Source organism: Lonchura striata, chromosome 7 (assembly GCF_050655825.1).
Source record: "Lonchura striata isolate lonStrDom1 chromosome 7, ASM5065582v1, whole genome shotgun sequence".
In the NCBI taxonomy this organism is placed as follows: Eukaryota; Metazoa; Chordata; class Aves; order Passeriformes; family Estrildidae; genus Lonchura; species Lonchura striata.
In genome coordinates, this window is record NC_140709.1 from 33,410,038 (window position 1) to 33,426,352 (window position 16,315).

Here is a 16,315-nt window from a genome sequence, read left to right on the forward strand (position 1 = left end):
CTGCTGTGGAGCTGCAGATGGACTTTCAAAGAGGATGCTGAATTAGAAGAATAAAAATTACTTAAGCAGCAACATAGCTGTTCCCATTAAAACATCACCGTGATGCACTTTGGACATTGTAACTCGGTGCTTCCGTTCTCATCCCACACCATTGCCTGGTTCCTGTGTTTTCCAGACATGCTGCAGCTCTGCCTGTGGTGGTCACAGTAAGTACAGCAAGGTGAGCACCATCATTGAATCAGCAAATCCTGTGAAGCATATAGTCAATCCTATTTAATTATTGGGATTTGGAATTTTTTTCTTTAAGTACTCAATGAATATCAGTTAATGTGAAAAGAAACATCTGCTGCACAAAAAGCCAAGAAAACCAAACTTCTGAGTTGGTCATGTTTACTACTCTCCTCCTGTCCTCACTCTCAAAGCCTTTGGAAGAAAGCGAGGTTTGTTATTTTACATCTTTCCTAGTTGGGTCTCTGAGATCCCCTGTGTCAGGAAAATTAATCCATGATGTCAGAGGTTTATGTCCAAAAAGGAGACAGAGGAGTCCTGTAACTGTATTTGAACAAAGGGAAAGGCCATGGGGCTTTTCCCACAGGGTCTCTTGAATTGCTGGAGGATGCAGCCTCCTTCTTATCCCAATTTCCTGGCCACATTTCCCTCTCTCTGTCCCCATTGGCTGAGGTACTTGAGAGGTACAGACTTCCCAAATCACCTAATGCAAACCTGCCTTTTCTTTGTATTTCTGTTCTTTTTCTCCAAATCCAGGAATTTAGCACAGCCTTGAGTGACAGTCTGTGTCAATTAGTGGAATCAGTGGAATTCCTCTGGAATTTATGGTCCCTCCCATTGCTTCTTTCAGCTATCAGTATCTGACTTTATCTACCAGCAGGCCCACAGTTTGTTTGTAAAGACACACCTCTCACTCCTTTCACCTGAAAATCCCATGCAGTTTAGAACTAGAGACTGTGGTGTGAAAATGTGCTTTTTTTAATCTTCCTTAAGTTGGGTGGAGCTTTACCTTATATTCCCAAGTCCTGCACTCAAACCGGGTGAGTGTATGCTAATAACAGGTAGTGTTTTATTCAGTTAATTTGTTTGTAAAAGTCCTGCTTCCCATCCAGCATCTACTTCATTCCTCTCTTAGAGTAAGATACTCCTACTTCATCTTTCAATCCCCATAGCTAAAGCCAAAGAAAAAATAATGCTGTGTGAGGATGAAGAAAAAGAAAGATGTACAGTGTGGGAGCAAACCTACCTCTGTCGGTGCAGAGAGAACAGCAGCTGACCTGGAGTGTCATCAGGGACAAGAAGCAGCTGTTTCTCTCATCCTGTGCTGCTCAGTGCAATGCTGGTAAGTGATTCTGCAGTCTGTGCAGGGCTCTGCCCTCCCTGGAGCTCTGTCACTTGTTTCAGGAAAAAAGCACCTTGAATTGCTTTAGAGCACTGCCTCCACTGAGGCTTCTAGTGTCATCTTTGATGGTGTGTTCCTTTTAAATGAATTTCCATATGCTGGAAGGAAGGCTGATTTCACTCTGTTTCCCAAGATCTTATTTGAACAGTATAGAGACAGTATTGTATATAGCTTTTAATCTTGCCTTTAAAGGCAAGATTATAAAAGTATATAGCTTTTAATCTTGCCTTTTCACCTACAGTGAAACTATTTGAGGGTCATGGTCAGTCTGTCACTTTTGTAAAAAATTTTGAAGCTATGATAAAAGTGCTCTGTAGTCATTCAGAGTATTTCCTTGTTTCATTTCAGAACTGGTTTGTTTGGAGGCAGCACTAAAACCCTATAAAAAGAGGGCAAATAGAACAGCATGTGATAGCCAGCTTGTTAATGGTGTACAATGTGGTTATTTTACTGGGTGATGCACATAATGCAAATACCTATTCATGCACATGTGACCAAGTATCATGGGATGTATAGAAGGGTTGATTAAAACCATGCCTTTCCCATATCTGGGTTAGATTAGTCCTGAGAGAAAATATGCAGCTTAAAATCTCTGTGAATAATTAGCCTGACAAGTTGCTTCTCTGGTGCAGCTCAGCAGATGAGGAGGCAGGAGGAATGAACACCAAAGTTGCTTATTCACAAGAAATGTCCTCAGTTTCTGGCAGGGGGTCACTCATGGCTTTAATAAATCTCCTCTGGACATATTAGCAGTGACATGAAAATAACAGAGCTTGATTTCAGCCTGGGAATTATTATTTTCGAGTATATTTCCTGCTATTGAAGCCAATAATTATCAGAGTCTATAGGCTGAGAATAACTTGCACGTTTTGAGAAGAGCGCAGCTGAAGAGCACAGAAAAAAGAGCCAGTGAGAAGAGCACACTTCAGTCCATCAGGTTTCAAGACTAAACAGAATCAGGGTTTTCTTTTTTTGGTAATATAGTCTGGAGTATAGAGTCTGAGAGAAGCATCAGTTCAGTGTAGTATCAAAGATGGGATGAAATATATCTACCCTGAGTGACACCCCAGACTTGCTTCCCATTCCCTGGTACAGCAGCATAATGTGTAATTTAAAAAATGTCCTGTCTGTTGGACAGTCCAACAACTCCCTGTCCTGCAGGAGAAATCTTAGTAAGCCATTCTGTCACACATGGAGGGTATCTGCATTGCCTCTGTAAGATGGCACAGGACACTGGATAATTATTCCCTTTGGACAGTGCTGTTGGAGCCTGGGCAGATGCAGGCTCAGGTGAGGATTGCTGTCTTGCTGCATGTGACCTTGCAGCTGCCCAGTCCTTAGGGTAAACAGCACAGCCTTATGCATAATATACATTCCTGAATGGTTGCTGTGCCACAGCATTAGGGAGGGTGACACAAAAACACAGCATGGCCAGAAAACTGGTTCAGTGTCACTGACAGTGCCACTAGCATGGAGGTTAGCTGCAAAAGTGCTTGGGCTTGACCCTCTTTGTCAAAATGTTCTTTTTCTCTGTATTTTGTAGGAAGAGAAGTGGAAAAGCAGAGCTTTTTTCCCTGTAGGGTTGTTGGGTGAGATGTATTTGGCTGCCCCTCTGACTTGTCACACTGGGGGTTGCTGTCCCCTATCCTGAGCTCCAGGTTATTTAGTGCCTGGTTCTTCCCTTGCTTTTCCTCTGAAAAGCATCTGCCTGTGTTCCAAACCTGGAGCTGCCTCACACAAGGCTTCCTGGGCTTTTGCTACACCTCTGCTTTTCAGGAGAAATGTGTGTAGATGCAGAATTAGCTGAAGCCACCTTAGGAGCAGCAGCTGTTTTGGTGGGCAGCTTCTCTTTGGTTACAAAGTAGGGCAGATGAGGACATAGGAAATCCTGAGGCTGAACTACTCCCTCAGTAATTTATTTTCTTTTACAAATGAGCCTAGGTTATGCTGTGAAACCCATGGGAAAGCCTCCACATCAGTGCTGACTGAGCCCACTGCTGCAATCCAGGTTGGGGATGGCAAACCAGGTCACTGCTTCCTTCACAGAGCAGCTTAAATGCCTGCATGGAGCCCAGATAAGCCTTGTCACGCAGGAGAGATTACTGGCTCTGAAATAAACCTCCTCTGGCCTTTAGGGTGCTCTGGGCCAGCCAAAATGCCCCTCACCTACTTCAGGGCTTGGGAGGTTTAATGAGTGATAATGAAGGAGGTGGGGGAGGGATAGAAAAGGAGTTTCAGGACTAGAGCAGCAGAGGGAAATGACTTGTGACTCTGCTCTTGTGCCCCTTTGCCAGGCAGTGCACTGTGAAAAGCACAGATTTGTTACTGCATAACTAAAGGCAGCATCAGACTGTCACAGGTGAATTGGGGTCATCAGGTCACAGGTGAATGCATGTGTCATCAGCACACCTAATATTAGAGCCTACTGAATTTTGAGTGCTGAACACTGCAAATATGATCTTGGTGTGCAGTTTTTTAGGGTTTGAAATAGGTCAGAAGATTTTGATCATTTTATCCTATATGATCCATTTGGAAAAGTGTTGTCCTCCACATGGACCTGTTTCTGTCCCAGGTGGTGTACTTCCTTCTGGGCCTCTCTTTGCTTTGCTGAGGTAAGAAAGCCTGCACCACCTTTTTATTTTTTGGTCCCAGACTGAGTATCTGAAAGGGGACATTGGTTACCAGGCTTTACATGCATGATTCCAGCTTTTTCCAGAGATTGTTTGTCTGAGTGACAGGACAGCCAGTCTCCATTGCCCCAGGGACTTCACCAAGAGGCTCATAGTCTGCTCCCCTTTGCCAGCTTTTCCTGCTGCCCCTGGCCTCATGGAACCTTTACCACTTGCATTCTCACTCTGACATGCCACCTGACATTTCCTGAGGGCTTCCCTTTGAACAGGTATCCCTCCTGTTCAAAGCTGGATGCTGCTGTGCTTTTTGCCTTGCAGCTCTCCCTCTCTGCTTTCCTGTGACTTTCTGCTCCCCTGTGCCCTGTGTGTGTCCTGGCTGCTTATCTCCCTTTCTTCCTCTCATTGTTCCCCATTCCTGCAGCTAGAGCCAAGCCTCCTGCCACTGGCTGATGACTACCAGGGACATTTGCTTCCTCCCATTGCCTCACATCCCCTTTCAAGAGATTCTGTGAAGATCTGTTACAGGGAAATTTAGCCTATCTCTTGGAGAGCTTAAATGCCCAAGAGCTCTTGGTACATGGTTGATTTAATGTAAAATTTCTCACACCATCCCAGAGTGCCAAGAAATTAAAGTGTTGGAGCTGCTGAGACAAAGGACTGGCTTTTCCTTGCCTGTGTGGGTGGATGAAGTATTCCTCCCTAGCTTTGCTCCTGGAATTGCCTGTGTCTGAAATCAGAGCTGAACAAAACAACTCGAACAGCTGATATTTAATACTTCAGGCAACTGCATTTCCTAAATGTCTTGGGGAAGATCTACAGATTGGAAATGGAAAGCTGAGTCTTATTAGAAGTATGGGGCAGCTTTAAATCCCTTGGTTTGAGGAACCCTTTGTCTGACACCTAAATGCTAAATACCAGATAACCCATTGTGGACAGTTTCTTCTGCAGTACAGGGTGTTCTCAACAATATTGCTTGAGAAAAATCAGGGAAAAAAATGTTAGTGTTTTCCAGCTGCATTTCAGTTCATGATTTTAACACATTTTTTCCTGTAAGAGGCTGAAAAGATGCAGGAATCTGGTGAGGAAGTAGAGGCCTGAAAAGGGATGGGAGGCCAAAGAAGTGTGGAAGACTGGAGGGCAAAAAGTGGAGGTTGAAATTTGGGGAGAGGCTAAAGCACTGTGGAAGACTAAAGAAATCTTTTTGTGAGATGGAGTCTGAGATTCTATTGAAAGAGTGAAGGAATAAGAAGAAAACATCAAATAGAATGGAGGCATAATATAAAGGTGAGGCCCTAAAGAGATAGAGGGACAAAAAAGAGTGGGAGACTGAAAAAGAACAGAAGGGTCCTTGTAGAAAGTAGAGGGGGGAAATTGTGGAAATGGAGTAAACAAGGAAGGCTGAAAAAAAAAAGTGGAGACTAAAAATGAGAAGGAGGCAAGAAAGGAAGTAAGGTAACAAAGAAAACTGGAGAGAAAAAAAGTAAAGGCTGCAAAAGAGTAAAACACACCAAAAAAGGTCAGTGAGAAGAAAAAATGAGTCAAGAAAAAATAGAGGTTGGAAAAGGGTAAAGGGCCAAGAAAGGATGGAAGAGAGGAATAAATACAGAAGCTGAAAGGACAAGAAGACACAATTATGTGGGAAGCAAAAAAACCCCCAAAGTATAGACCAAAAACGTGGAAGGTGAAAAGCCAAAGGAGAGTGTGGGGAGAGGGAGGAAGAAAGGGGCAAAAAGAGGTGGGAGGCCAAGAAGGGGGAAACTGGAGATCGAGGCCAAAAAAGTGTAAAGGCTACAATGGGGAGGAAGGCTGAATAAAGGGTAGAGGCCAGAAAAAAGTGGAGTCTGTGATATGGTGGGAGGTTAAATTGGAGTGGGAGGGTGAAAAGGGGTAGAAGACTGGAAGGGATGCTAAGTTGAAGTGAAACTTTAGGAGATAAAAAAGTGGAAGCTTATTTGTGGTGGAAAGCCCAAGAGGGTAAGAGGTCTGAGGAAAAGTTTAGTTTAGTGGAGGTCAAATTTTGTGGGAGATGGAAAAGTTGTGGGTGGCTGGAGGTTAAAGTGGAAGCCAGGAAAAAGTGGAGGCTAAAAAGGAGTGGAGGCTAAAATGGTGTGAGAGTCCAAATAGAGATGGGAGGCTGGAAAGCAAGAAGTGGCTAGGAAAAAGTGGAGCCCTAAAAGTGATTAAAAGTGATGGGAGACTAAATTAGAGCAGGAGAGTGAAAGGGTTGGAAATCTGGAGGGGAGGGAAAGGAAAGGGGATGGGAAAGGCAAAAAAGATGTGAAAGTTTTAAAAGGGTTGGGAGGCTGGAGAACAAGATGTGGCCAAAAATATGAAGCCCTAAAAGTTGATGGGAGGCTGGAGGGAAGTAGAGGCCAGGAGGTAGAGGAGGCTGAAAAGAGGGCAGAGACCACAGAAAGGGGCAAGGTGAGGATGAGGAAGGGCAGGGTCAAGGCAAGGTAATGGAGTGCAAGACAATGTAAGTCTGGCATGAGGAAGGCAAGGCAAGGCAGAATTTAAATTATGGTAAAAGTATTATAACCTTGCCCCTTCTTCTGAAGTGTAATTGGGTAATGAGAGAGCATTCCATTGGAATCCCAGTAAATTGGATACCTTCTCTAGGTGAATATTACTTTCTGGTTGACAAACTTAACTGGTGTTCTCCCAGATGGCCTGAAATAGGTGTTTCAGACAGTGGCTTCCCAGGTGTCAATTTAGGAAGCACTATGTTCAGTGCTATTTATTAACAGTTTTCTTTTTACGGGGAAAAAATTAACTTCTTCATCTTGAATGTATTAAAAATACCAAGACGACAATTTGCTAAAATATTAATGTCGTATTTTCATTATAGATTGGATTTAATGAGGTGTGCTAGTTTGTGCCAACATTGTGCTGTTAGCCTGTGACTCCTAACACCTGCCATAAAATACAGGTAATTCAGCCATTCAGTCTGAAGAGTTTCATTTAGCCCTGCTGTGCAAAAATTCACAGTAAACTGCTGTGAATGGTGAGGATTATTCAGTGTGAGAAGTATTTTCCATGCCTCTGCAATGATAACAGAGCCATTGAAATACTATTTTTCCACATTTTCAGGCCGTCTTAACAATTACAAGCAATGAATTTTAAAAGCACTGTTCTGCCTGTGAGTTTAGATGGCTGGTGCTCTGCATTTGCTGCCTTTCAAGCCTATAAAACAGAGGGGTATGGAAAACCTACTCTGGATTTTCATTCTGGACTTCCAGTCTTGTGGCCACCACCTGCACTATTCCTGGAGAAGGGGGTGAGGTCTGGTGACCTCACTGAGGATATTTCCCATTGTACAATGAAGAGCAGCAAGAGTTGAGCTGAGCCCAGGATCCTGGAAACTCTTTACATCAACTCCCAGGCCATAAAAGTTCTCTCAAACCTAGATATTAAAAACTGGAATCTTCCTGAAGCATAGGCTTTCTTTAGGTTACCTGTCTACTTTATTTTAGCATGTTAACTGTTGTTTCTCATTCATTTTCACACTGAGAGACAAATAATGTGCCTGTCCATAATTATTAAAAAAATATATCAACTTCTAGCTGTAATTGCCTCCAAAGTATCGTGGCTAATTAAAGATGAGCCCAAAAGTGAAGGCAGGGCTCCAGCTGCTGGGAGCAGTGTAACATCATATGCCACCAGCTGTGGCCCATTACTGGCCCTCCTAGCTGTCAGGGGAAGAAAAAGGGTAATTAGAAGAGTTTGTTAAAATTAAACTATATAGCATAACTAGGCTTTACCTGCTGCAATAACACAAAAACTATTGTCTTACCTTGGGATGGACTATACTGATTTAGTTGCTGTTTGTTTGCCTTTTTATGGTGTGTTTGGGCCATATACTTTAAGCAGGACTAATGGTCTGCAGCAATGAGAGTTCTCTGCTAGAGAAATTACATTTTCTCAACCTTGCAAATGTAATCCTTGAAAGTTACCCAGAAATAAGTGCCAGTTCTAGTCTCATAAAGAAGAAGCAGGTTTGGCTAACAGCTGTGTGATGCCCTGCTTTTTCTTTTTAAAAATTATTTAGCTCTGTGATTCTCACTTCTGGTGAGAGTTATACTCAGTGTCAAAGGATTTGTGTGTGAGCACCAGAGCCGGGCCACCTTAACAGGGTCAGCTGAAGGTTTTGCTCTAATTTCATGCTGCTGCTTACTTTTGTGACTGAATTACTGAATTTGCTGAATTTGCATTTGAAAAATAGTTCTTGTACCTTTTCCAGGCCAAATGTCTGCTTAGGGCAGGTGTCTTCAGGTTAGTAATGCAAGCAGATACTCTGCATGGAGCAGAAGGTATTCCCTGGAGTATACAGATCTCCCTGATCCCCCTCAGCTTCAGAGCACTGAAGGGCAACTTTCTTCTGGCTCTTTTAAACAAGGTTCTCTATGTGCCCTTCTCTGAGTAGAAATACTGTTTTTTCAGCAAATGCCACATGAAATTGTAAAGTGTACCCTTAGGAACTTTCAAACCCAGCTCTGCATTAACACATACCAACAAAATCACAGTGCAGTCCTGGTTTAACTTTGCAGGGATCACTGGGGAGTTTTAGCTCTTATTGCAACAGTGGATCTTTGTTTCCAGATGTTTTTTGAGTGGGAATCTTAGGAACAGTATAGAATTCTTGTAGGAATGTGTTGATGGTAGAGAGTTGTGCTGGAGGTTTTCATGTAGGAGTTTGCTTTTAGTAGATTGCTGGTTGTGTAAGTCTTATTGTAAGAGGAATGAGTTTTAAGCTACAGGATGCAGAAAAGGGATGTTAATTTAGCATGAATTGATGAAAACTGGATGCTTTGTAAGGTGCAGAATGATGGATAAAGGTGAGGTTGTCTGTGCAGTGAAAACTGATACAAAAAATTACTGCAACGTGGTCAAAGGTGGACTGTGTCTTCCTGGTGTTTTACCCAGTATGTCAGATAAGCTTGAACTTCAAAAAATTCAACACTATTTGAAATAATTTTATAAAAACTTGGTCTTTGGCCATAGCTTCTCTTAATAAATTATTTTCTCCCTCCAGAGAAAACTCGAGTGAAAGGTGATCAGCCAGGATAGGTAGCATTGAAACCAGTAAATGAATATGAGGATTTATTTTGGGATCTGATGGACATTAAATTCTCTGATATATTTGACATTGCACTACCACAGCTCATACCAACACTGCGCTCCAGAAGATGCAGTTTAAGGTGTTTTAAGGCTCACATTACTTAGGTGAGTTTCAGACCAGGGTCTAAAGGAACTAAATAAATGCCAGGAGCTCTTATTATAATCATAGCTTGGTTAATAACTGCTTTCTTTAATTTTGAATATATGCTAGTGATGTGAAAAATACAGTGGCAGACTTTGATAAAGTATGTTGCTGGAAAAAGTGAAGTGGGTATGGAGCAGAACAAAAATGGATGATGATGACTTTGGTAAAATAGAAAGCCTTTAAGATCACACTTATGTCTCTGAAGGCTACAAAAATTCTCTAGGCACTCTGTAAGCTCTTTAAAATTCAGAGCAGAGTAGGAAATGATGGGATGAGGTAGTTAAAAATGCCATGGGTAATATGGGTCTCTACAGTTTCATAGGCCTTGGTGCCTATAGCTGAGAATCAAATTTTATCTGTTTAATGCAAAGTGTCAATAATATCCATTATTTAGTGAAAGTGAGGGGATTACACAAGGTCTCAAGTTTTATCCCAAGCCACCTTGTTAACTTTTCTCAGGATACCAAATGTCTGTGCTACAGATTGTGAACTACAAGGTGAATAAGTTTTGTATGAGTCAAGTAAAATGATGTTTTATAATGTCCTGTTAATATATATGATTCCTATGTCTTCTTGATTACAGTTGTCACTTGTTGATGTTCATTATATTCTTGGAATAGTGGGGTTGATTTTTCCAGGATGTTTTCTGCAGCACAAGTTTTTTTGATGCTGTGCCCCATTTGTGTTCTGTAGGGTTTTTCTGTGTGTTTTTGTTTGGTTGGTTTGTTTTGTTTTAAATAAAGTTGGACATACTGGGAATATTACGACTCAGATATATAGAAAGGGCAAGGTTTCTCCTTTCTTAACTCCCAGAAACATCCATTGATTTCTTCTTCTCAAAAGGCAGGATGCATAAAAGAAATGTAACTTTTAAACATATTGAGTAGTATATTGGTTAAGAATGCATTTAAACTCTTAATTTCATGTTGTATTATCTTCAGCAGGTAAATTAGCATATAAAGCAGAAGGGCATCACATTTTCCAAGGTCTTATGAGATGCTGTTTATCTTGCTTCTTTTAATTATACTTTGAAAGATTACCTGGGCCTTGATGTAACTTGTACGGAGGCTCTCCCCCTGGCTCAAAGTGGTTTTGAAGGTCCTTTGTGGTTACAGCATGTCAGGTTGATGAGAGAGCACTTGTTAAGAAAACACTTCTACTTTTTGACATAGACATTAAAAATATGCTATCTGTACATTCCCAAATAACCTCATTAAAAGATTTGCCCTTTAGATACGAGGGGAAGACTGTGGGCTGTGTTACAAATTCAGGGCTTCGTTTAGGAGGCAGTTTTTTGGGGAGAATGCCTACCTTTGTGTTTCCTTTTGCACATCTGAATGGCTGTCTGTTCCTACACGTGTGATGCATTCTCCAGAGAAGATGTCAGAGCTGTATTATTTGACTAACTCAATGGGAGCACAGCCAGATCATCTTGCTTGAGTCATCCAGATGATAATATTTCATCAGGCCTGCAGACCCCTGGCTGGAAAGAGGAAGGGAAGGGAGAAGAAAACCCCATGCTGAGTGCTCCTCACCCTGATGACCCTGCTAGGAGCCCATTCCCAGGGGGTTTTCCTTGCCTTGCTGTTTGTCATGGAAAAAAAAAGGTTGCAAAAGGGATTTGTCCCAACATTGAAAGGGGGAATTTTTGTAGTCTTGAAAACAGAGGTTTTTCCTACCAAGCTCTAGAATTGTAACATTGCTGATAGATTATTGATGGAGACAGAGCAAACCACAAAATATTCTTTCTGAAAGGAATTATGAGTTCAGTAGAGTTGATCAGTGTTTCAGAGCAAAAGTCCCTTTTAACTTGAAGTTAATTTTTAATTTATTGTTAGTGTTCTTGTCATTAAGTTTGTATAAGAAATAGATTAACTTTTTAAATTTCACTTTCTTGGTTTGACCACAAGAACAGGAGTTGACTGGAAGCCAAGGACTTTTAAACAGTTCCATGAACTGGGAAATTCCAAACCCCAAAAGCTTCTCATTCTTCATTCCTTTCATTCTTTCAAAAATAATGCAGATATGTCCCCAGCTGCAGTTTGTAAAGAATGCAAAAGCCCCACTCTTGAGTGCCAAAATAGGATGACTTCAGAAATTTGCAAACACCTTGCCTTGCAAAGCACCTTATTTTTTTTCCAACGTACTCTACTAGGTTGGCTCAGGAATGTATCCAAAATGACAGTTCTGACCTCTTTCATGCTTAATTGTCCTGTTACCTGGTTTAGTGAAGGGTTAAGGTGATGGTGTCCAGACAGAAATGCAGGGACTATACAGGTATGGGCATGAGAAGATTTAAGGTAATTTTGGATTGTTTATCTGCAGGAGGTAGAATAGGTAAAGGACTAAATGCCAGCACTTAGTAAACACTTCTAAGGGAGTGGAGCCTGCAAGAAACTAAAATTCGTAGATTAATGCTCTATGTATTTCACAGAATCACAAGGATCACTGAGTCCCACATCTGGCCTTGCACAGGACCACCCCCAAGTGTCACACTAGATCCCTTAGAGTATTGTCCAAATGGTCCTTGAGATCTGTCAGGATTGGTGCTGGGACCACTTCTTTGGGCAGCCTGTTCCAGTGCCCACCACCCACTGGGAGAAGAACCTTTTTCTAATATCCAACCTAAACCTCCCCTGATACAACTTCAGGTCATTCCTTTGGGTCTTGTCACTGGCCACCACAGAGGAGAGATCAGTGTCTGCTCCTCCTCTTCCCCTCATGAGGAAATTGCAGACCCTGATGAGGTCTCTCCTCAGTCTCCTCCAGGCTGAGCAGACCAAGTGTTTCTCATACACTGTAGCTTAATATCTTTCATATATTGTGCTGAGGGATGCAAAGCTGCACACAGTATTCCAGGTGAGGCTGCCCCGGAGCAGAGCAGAGCAGGATCCATCCCTTCCATCACCCAGCTGGCGATGCTGGGCCTGGTGCCCCTAGGACACAGTTGACTCTTCTGGCTGCCAGGGCACTGCTGACTCATCTTCAACTTTCTTTCAACCCCGACCCCCAGATCCCACCTTGGGGTTCTGCTTTCCAGCATCAAATTCCCCAGTCTGTCCATACATCCAGGGCTGTCCCATCCCTGGTACAGGATCTGATACTTTCCCTTCTTGAACTTCACCTGGCTGATGATGCCCCAGCCCTCTAATCTGTAGAAGTCTTTCTGCCTGTGAGGGAGTCAACAGCTCTTCCCAGTTTTGTATCATCTGTGAACTTGCTCATTGTCCCTTCCAGTCCTGCTTCCAAGGCTTTTATGAAGGTGTTGAAGAGCACAGGGCTGAAGATGGAATGCTGCAGGACCCCAAAAGTGACAGACTGCCAGTTTGATGTCACCCCATTCACTGTCACCCTTTGTTCCTGCCCCATGAGCCAGCTACTCACCCATCCCTTGATGTGTTTATCCAGCTCAATGCTGGACATTTTATCCAGAAGGATCCTGGCAGAGATGGAAAGCTTTATGTAAAATCCAAAAAAGATTACATCAATCAACTGGCTTCCTTTGATCGACCAGGTGGGTTACCTTGTCACAACAGGAAATCAAGTTTGATAAGAAGACTTCACCTCTAATGAAGCTGTGCTGGCTGTACAAATAACTATGTTGTCTTTTGGGTGTTTTTCAATACCTCCCAGAATAATCTTCCATAATTTTAGCAGGCACTGAATTGATATCTATCACACTCCAGCAAGGGCTCTAGATCTCATTTGCCATAGGCAGTGCTGTAGAGTGAGGGTAGAGCAAACAGGTTGCTTCCTAATAGTATCTGGACATTTTTTTCTCCTTTTGTTTCTGTCATGTTTACTGAAATTCCATGTGTGTATGGGTCATCCAATTTTGTAGCAAAACCCATATAATTGCAAAAATCACTTGTAGGAAATATGAGTGAGTGGTACTAAGCAATGCCTCCTAAGTAAGTATCTGTTTTTCATACCCATCCATCCCTCTTTTCTCATCCCTCTGCCTCTAAACATAAGGTGCTTCCATCTCCATTGTTCTTAAAAACACAAAATCCAGGAAAGAGTTGGATTGTGTAGCTGGGGTCTTCTGAGAATGCTTCAAAACCCAGTTTACAACCTGTAATTGGAAGTTTAATCTATTTTATGGAGGTGTTCAAAGTCAGGTTGGATGTGGCTTTCAGCAACCTATTCTAGTAGCAGGTCTTCCCACCCACAGCAGGGGGGTTGGAACTGAATGATTTTTCAGATCCTTTCCAGCCAAAACCAATCTGTGGTTCTGTGATTTTGGTCTTTTCTCATTCCCAGAACCTTAACAGCTCCATTAGCTGCTGCAATCTTACCAGATACAGAATTGCAGTACAGACTCCTAACAGGAAACCACTGATTTGGCTAGCCAGGACAACACAGATTTTGTGAATTACTTTCTTGGAAGAAGAGCTCCTTGTTTTTTGTGTAAAACTGCCATCAAAAATGGAACAGTTCAACGAGTGTGGCTGCAATAGCTGCTCTGAAGCTGCTGGTGCTGGTGGTCTGCAGCCTGTGGATCACTGGCTGGAAAGACTACAACTACCTTCTGTTATGGTTTTTGGAACTTCTACAAATGTCTGAAATGAACAGAAATATAGAATAAAATATAGAGTAATTCATATGAATCTTCTTAAATCAGGCTGCTCCACTAGAGTTTTGCATATCTTCAAGGATGGAGATTCCCTGGTCTTCTTCAGTGTTTGACCATCCTCGTGAGGAAAATAGTTTTCCTTATATCTGATCTATATGTTATTATCTTCTGAGGCCTGTGAAAAACTATAGCTCATCTTAATGCTGCAGTTTAAGTGCCTCTGAAGCAAACAGTGAATGAAGTAAAAGTGAATATGTTTGTATGGCAGATGAAGTTGAAAGAAATAATTTCTTTCAGGAAAAGAGTCACATAAGAAAATTTTTTTTTCTTGAGTTTCTGACATTTATGCAAGTCTTGAAACTTTTCTCTCCCCCCAGAGTAAAGCAAATACAAAACTGGATTGATCTTCTGAAGCAGTGATGGTGTTCATCACTATGATTCGAAGAAGTGACTACATTCAATGCACTGGAGATCTGTGAAAGCAGCATGCTTGCCTCCTGCTTTATCCAAAAATATAGCCTGAGACAACGCTGTGATGGCTCAAGGGCAGCAGCATTTAATGGAGCTTTATTGGATTTTTCCCTTAGTGCTGAGGAATGACATGTGGCAGGAGGAATTTGACACTGAGCAGTTGCTGAATATCTACAGCTTTCCTCATTTATTCAGGGAAGAAAGTAGTATTTTTAAAATATGACTACTGTTTGGAATTTCAGCTATTTAAATGGAGATAGAAGATATAATGGGCACATTAATACTTTTAAGATAACTTAAGATGAAATTATGCAGACCAATGACAGGAGCTAAGGAGGATGAGGAAAACCAGTACTTCCAGTCTAAGACTTCCCTTCAGCATTTTCCAGATGAATTCTGCATTGAGCTGCTGGAATAGATTCAGCCTCAAAGCATGATGCAGATACATGAAAGAAAAAAATATACTGAGCACAGGCTATTTAGAATTTTGCTTGAAAAATTTACTTCTAAAAATCTGATGTTACTGTTTCAAATTTCCTTCACTTGCTTGCCTGTAGCTATATCTACAATTTAAAGTGATGGATCTGAATGAAGAGACATAGGTATGAATATGCTACAAGATGCTTTTAATGTGAATATTTCCTGAACCTCCACAAACCTGATTCTCTCTCAAGTACTCTGACTTCACTGGTGTGCTAATGCTCCCAATGTCCTTGTTTATGGATCTCATAAATGTGGTAAAACAGGCCTTCAGTTTCTGCCTACTATGAAAGTGGGAGTAGATTTTTACAGCTGTTTTATCCTCTTCTGAGATGCCTTATCTCTCTTTCTAGTGTGCTGTGGATCCTTTTCCCTGATGTTATTCTCACAACCCAGGAGATGTTCTTGCTTTCCTCTGCAAGGTTGTGCTTTCCTGTCGCCCAGAAAGATGGTTTAGGGAATCTTCCAGCTCCACTGCAGTGTACATACAGCAAACAAATGCTAAAGTCTGTGTGTATTAGTGGTCATTTTCTTGTTTGTTCTAGTGCAAGATTGTTTCATCAAATGGAAACATTGAAATATTTACTCTTTGGGGTTTGATGAAGTTTGCATGGTTGGTTTGGTGAAGTTTGCAGGGTTGGTTTGGTGAAGTTTGCATGGTTGGTAAAGATCAAGAGGACTCCAAAGGATGGATTTATATATCTTCTTATGTCACTCCCTTGGTCTAATTCCTGTCCTGTGAAGGATGTCAGGTACTGCATCTGAGGAAGATGCAGCTCAGAACTCTGCATCACCCCAATGTGAGCATCATTCCACTGGGGATGCATAGCTGCAAGATCAACCTCTTTTTTCTACCACATTTTTAAATGTGGCTTTTGCAAAAAAACTTCTCTAAACTCTTTAACACTTCTCAAAGCCTCTTCAAAACAAAAACCAAACAAACAAAAATCCACAAACAAAGAAAAAAACAGGAAAAAAAGGAAATCAATAAAAGGAAAAGAAAAAAAAAAAAGCTTTGGAAATGTTTTTTCCTCCCCAGTACAGTTAACATTTTAACTCACTTTAATCTTCACAATAGTTTACTGAGTTTTAGGAAAAATCAAACTGCTTTTAGAAGACAGAACAACAGATTTTATGTGACCTGAATGAGGAAATGCAGAACAGCTCAGGAAGCTTCCCTAGGTGCTTATTAAACTTTCTAATTACTGTTTAGCCCATATAAACCTCACAGCTAGAGTTGAAATATTTTGAAAGTTGAGCTGATAGTGGGATATTAACTGGAACAAGTGTGTTATTAAATGTGGTTTAGACCTTGCATATTTAATAATGCAATTAATGTCACAGAAATCATCCCCAGCTCAGTTCTACAAGAAAAACTCTCTAGGAGCTCTCTCACTTCACTGTTGAAAGCTGTGAATGGGTGGGGATGGAGGTTGGACATTCATGGAGAGGAGGAAGAGGAGGGGTGAAAGTTTGCAGGGTCC